We start from the raw sequence: 6,000 nt of genomic DNA, 5'->3' as shown, positions 1-6,000 counted from the left end.
TGGAGGGTACTGCCCCTTGTGGCTGTTCAACTTGTAGCCAAGCATCTCACTGATCACTGCTGCCGTATTGTAGATCAGCTTGTTAGTGTCGGTAATCGTGGTTGTAGGTATAGTCCGTAGTGCTGCATTAACATCATCTAGCAGACCTTCTGAGGGTACTTCACGTAATCTTGGTAACCGGCTACAGGGGATCCAGGTTTCAAGCTGTATATATAAATCTATCTATATCTATATATATATATATATCTATATATATCTATATATATATCTATATATATCTATATATATATATATCTAGATGGATAGATGGATGGATGGATGGATGGATGTGTGTATATATATGCACATACATATTTCTGACAAAGGACCCACACAGGATTTCTGTGCTAGTGAAAGTTTTTATTTTGCTTGAACAGCAGTTTCTCCTGTGTTTCAGCACAGGTAACTCTATGAGCTTTTACTTCCCTAGCTGCTCGACTCACATTCCTCTCTTGTCTGTTTTTGTCATCACTGTATATAGAGGAGAGAGAGTCATTAGTCCCAGTACACACACCTCTGTCCTCACCTCGACGCCTGTGGATTAGGTTTGTTCCAACACTCGGCCAGATTGGACTTTAACAATTTTGGAGGCAGTTGCAGTTTTTGTGGTGTGGCAGGTCATACTTTCCTGCTGTGGAAAGCTGTGAGGGGGCGAGCTTAATTTGGAACAATGTCTGGTTGAGTTTTAGCCAAAAAAGAGAGTTTTTCTAATTCTCTTTTGGGATGGTTGAGGGGACGACTTGGACACAGTAAAGAGCTTCAACTCCATTATTTTGGGCTGCAGCTGGTAGTCCTTGTTTTACTTGTTAGCCTTGGTGAGCATGGCTTACCCATTTTGCTATTTGCTGCAGGTTCTACAACTCACAGCACAGATCCTCTTTGAAGTAGGGTCTCTGAGTGAATGATACCGAGCACAGCTAAAATCTGGCTAACAAGCCAGCTATTACGAAACCAAAATAAGCAGTGCTACCTGGTTAGGAGGGACTGAACTTTAAAAATAAGAAAGAAGGGGGCATTGTAGGTAACTTTGTCCTGTCAAAAACCTGAAAAATGCTAAATGAAAAATACATCTCAGAGGCCAGTATTATACCTGGGCAGCCTGTGTGGGAGAACCCCATCAGTATTGGTTGGAGTTTAATTTTAATTTTAATTTTTTTTTAGAGGTTTCATAAATTGGTCCATCGATGGTGCTGATCTCATCTCAGTGTTGACTTCTAGTGGCTGTAATAAAACAGATGGTCTGATATTTTTTTCTCTGAAATGTTGAAAGGGTTGAAGGATTAGGGCCAAACTTTCCGATTAAGAGCACATTAGTCTGGTCTGAATTTCCTTGTGCTGTCTGTGTAACAGTGTCATCAGTTTAAATCACTGAAGGATCGGTGCTGTACATCACCTGAAAGTGTATTTCCTGTCAGAATGGATCTACAGAGCCTCACGGCCATCAGTTACTATAAGTGTAGGGTTTAAAATCATCACTCATGTGAATTTGTGACTCTACAGGCCTCAGATTACTGAGGCCTATAAACCTACTTATCTTCATTAATATGTCCTCAGAAAGCCCAAGTCCTCATGCAGTTTACAGGCTACATATGAAAGTGTCACTCCTGCAGTCATTCATTCCCAAAACCTGCATCTTCCATGTTTGTTGGCAGGGTCCCCAACCATGTGTTCATTTCTAACTTAACTATAACACACACACACACACACACACACACACACACACACACACACACACACACACACACACACACACACACACACACACACACACATATTTGCTTTCTAATGCATCATTGAATGTGCTTTATAAATAATACTTGTTTTTCTCCATCTACTCATTGCATTGTTTATTTGATTATACCTCTTCTTTGCCTTGCAGTGAAAGAATGAATGAACAACATTCCTCCCTTTCTGTGTTCCCTTTCTCTGCAATCAGTGTAAGCCGGTGCTGTGGCTGAGCTTCGCCAATATACCAAGAAACTACGAAATCAGGAAGGGAAAAATACATTTTTACTGCACTGGGTTTACTGATTTGGTTGGACTAATGATTGCCTGATTATCAAGGGGCAGCTTTGTTATCCCTTCAGGTTTCATGCAAGTGAAGCAGCGATCAAAAAGTTACCCGTCTTGCAAAGAGCTGAAATACTTTTTTTCTACAGCTCATGGAACAGAAAAGGCATTCAGACGTCTTTTTGTGCAGCTGATGTTCTCTTTGTTTTTGATTATCTTTACCAGTCAGCTCCTTTGTTCTGGTGGCGCAGGAATAAGATACAGCTCCTCCCTGCTCCCATCAGATCCACACCAAATCCAACACCAACTATCCTTGCTGTTCCCCCTTTTTTTTCCTCTGGGGGTTTCAATTCTTGCATTTTCCACTCAACATATACTTAAATCCTTAATCTTTTACCATTGATAAGATAAAAGCTTATCACAATAGAAAGGAACACAGTTTTATTTTTTTTAATCACAGGTTTGCAGGAAAAGCCTGCACCAAAGGATGAAGGGAAACAGTTTCTGACCATCACTCAAAAGCTTAGTATTGTTTCTGTAAATTGAGTTGCACCGTGCTCACAGTAGAATGCAGAATGACTTCCTCCCATGAGTGATAACGTAAAGCCCGGGTTTAGGCAGGATATCTTCTTCCGTCCTGGAGGAACAATAAATGGGGATTAATATGCTGCGTGACAGAGAAATGGAGGACTGAGGTTGCTGCCTCTCGTAGCGACACATGATCAGCGCAGGGAATTTATTCCTGCTTGTGACACTCAGGTATGTGCGTGTGCTATTTGTCTCATCTGGACTCACACTTCAAGCACAGACACACAACAAGTTACTTCATTCCCCCTCAGCTGATTATGGATACAAATACATGCAAATTCAACTTGGCCTTGGTTTGTGTCTATGGCAGTAAGGACGGACCCGACCACATAGTTCACACTTTTGACACCCTTTTTTTCCCAGTTGCAGCTTTTCAGCCGCCAGCCACACATACACACAACAACAACAACAAACTCATCAGGTCCCAGCACGTTGAATATGGGAGGCCTCCCTCACACCCCCACGTGGGGGTCGCATCCCTTTCTTTGTTGTGTCAAAGGGTCTACCTTGCAATGTAAGGCGCCTTGAGGCGACCTGGGTTAGGCTTTGTGGTAAAGTTTGAGTTTAGCTGATTCTCACTCGTTACAAGACTTCATTTGAAATGTAACATCCTTTAGCCTTTTTTCCTGTTTCCCATGTGTCTAAAACAAAATGTGACCATAACCTGGATTTTAACACTAGCTATTTAAAACTCATACCAAAAACCTGTTAGACTTGTAAAGGTCCTTTCATTCCTAAGCTACAATTCTTGCTTACATTGGAATGCAGTCTGGGTAGCGATGTCACTCTCTAGGCAGTGAAGATGGCATCACTGTTAACACTGTTAACACTGCTATCGCATAAATTATGCTCTGTATGCTTCACGTCTAAAGTGCATAGTGCATGCACATCTCTAAAAGTGTGCTTAAAGCCCACAAATTGAATTGGCTTTCTAGTCTGACTGATATCCAGATAGCAGAGACATTTAAACCTAATCTGGGCGATGTTTGGCACTTAGTTACAGCGTTGAAAAGTATCCTGTTGGATCTGTGGCTGAACTGCTGCCATCAGTCAGTTTGGGTCCATAGAAAACTAGGCCACATTCATTGCTACTGTTGATGGAGCAGCCTGACATTTATTGAACTGGGAGGCTCTTGTATTGCAAGGGTGTGTTCTTTCACATACTTTTCTGCTCTGTAAATAGTCACAGCTGCTTTTGACATGTTTAAACAGTTTGATCAATTTGTTTGTTAGTGTTAACTAAAAGATGAGCAAATATTAGACTTAAATGTATGTGCTTAGTACTGCTCTATTTCCAAAATGTGCCATCTGTACATGGACATGTTTCTTGCCAACAGGTTCATATTTGTTATACTGAGTAATAGTGATGGCACAGTTTGTGAGATAATCCAAGGGGATAGGTTGTGTCATAAAAAATAATTCAAGTAATATTCTCTTTCTCATGTTTTCCTCTTGTGGACACAGGGAATCCAATTAAGCATAACAATACAAAATGTTAAATGCAATTTTAACATGATTTTGCCAGGTGTGCCACTTAAAAGTCAGGAGCAAAGCATGTTTTCAGTCAAATGAATGAACAAATATGTCTGCCTTCTTTTTCCACTTTTTCACTTTATGTGTTTTTGTTCAGTTCAGATTTTTTTCAGTATCTCCGGCTGGCACCCGGAGAACCTTGTGGAGAGTCCAAACTGAAGGATAATCAAATGATTTATCTATTGAGGAGTACGAATGTAGAATGTATATTTTGCAACAATGTGTCTCTCTGGCTTTGCAAATGTTTTCTTAGTCTGATTTATTTTCCTCTTTCAGGAGTCTCTGTCAGCATCTCCAACTTAAGCCTGGTGGCCATTGCTATCGAAAGTTACAGTGCCATCTGTAACCCACTGAAATCCCGTGCATGGCAGACCCGATCTCACGCCTATCGCGTCATCGCTGCTACCTGGGTGGTGTCATTGTTAATCATGGTGCCCTATCCGGTGTTTCCCAAGGCATAATGGTACTGTGGGCCGCATGTGCCGCTTGGACTGGCCCAATCCACAATCTGAGCAGGCCTGGTAAGTGCTTATTAACATGTTATGTTAAACTATTTGCTGCCAGAGAAAGAAATATAAAAGATAGGTAGAAAAAAATCATGGTCTGTAATCAGTTTATCAGACAAATCTTTATGCAAAGAAAAAAAATATGTGTGTGGGCTGGATGACTAGTTTGGAAATGATGACTGCCAGCTATTTTAAAGCAATAATATCTACCATTCTCTTTTTTTTTTTTTTTTTGAAAATAAGTAATCAGTAAAGTAACGGGATTACTTTTTTGGGTAAGTAATCAGTAATTAGTTACTGATTACTTTTTTCAAGTAACTTGACCAACACTGCCTATGAGCAAAGCCAGTGTTGTGTATAGTAAATTTCGATGGTGCCAATAAAGTACAGTGTTTCATTTTTTAACTTTTTACAATTGAATCGCTTTTTGAAAAGTCCCTCTAACTTGCTAACTGGATTGCTGTTGTTTTTTTTAGCTTGTTTGCAAATCTGACAGTACTTTAACATTAGCATTTCTTCTTTCAAGCTGCAAGTGTTAATTTTAAACATGAAGTCAAACTGTCAAAAGTCAAGCAATTCTATACATCATTATAAGAAGAGTTGTTTGTTTTCAGATTATAGCCTGCCTACCCAAACATGTGGTAAAAGACCACATACTGGAGAACACATGAGCAAAATGCTCGATATTAAACACTTCAAATTTACAGTGTTACGTTTTCTGATGCAAGCTGAAATATCTTAATTAAAGCACTCAACAGTGGGCAGAAAATGAAATGAAGCATATTGAATATTCACCCACTTTGGAATCTTTCAAAACACAGATCATTTAAACACAAGTTTAAATTCATTAAACACAATTCATTAATAAATGAATATATATATATGAATAATAAAAGAAAGCATTTTTAATTTCAATTGTATTCTAAGGTTTTAAGATTTACCTTGTGAAATACATTTTACTTTTTGACCATATGACATATATCAATTTGGCTAACCTGTATTAATAAAAGTTCATCCTAAAGAAACTGAAATATTTTCCTAAATTTTAAAGGTTTTTGTTGATTTATATATATATTAATGACATGTATTATATGCATGTAGCACCCATAATAATACTTCACAACATTTCACATTTCTTTTTCTTTCTGAGCTGTTCCTTGCTGGATTTGCTACCATGATTAGCATTGTTATCCTGTTGAAAGATCCATTTCAGGTTCAACTTCAATTTTCAGACAGATAGCTTCCCAATATTTTCAAGCACTCTTTGACATGATCCAGAATTCATAACTGACTCAGTGGCTGCTAGCTGGCCAGTCCCTCGGGT

The sequence above is a fragment of the Astatotilapia calliptera genome, chromosome 3 (genome assembly GCF_900246225.1).
Source record: "Astatotilapia calliptera chromosome 3, fAstCal1.2, whole genome shotgun sequence".
Classification (NCBI taxonomy): Eukaryota; Metazoa; Chordata; class Actinopteri; order Cichliformes; family Cichlidae; genus Astatotilapia; species Astatotilapia calliptera.
Note: the sequence above shows the minus strand (reverse complement) of the source record.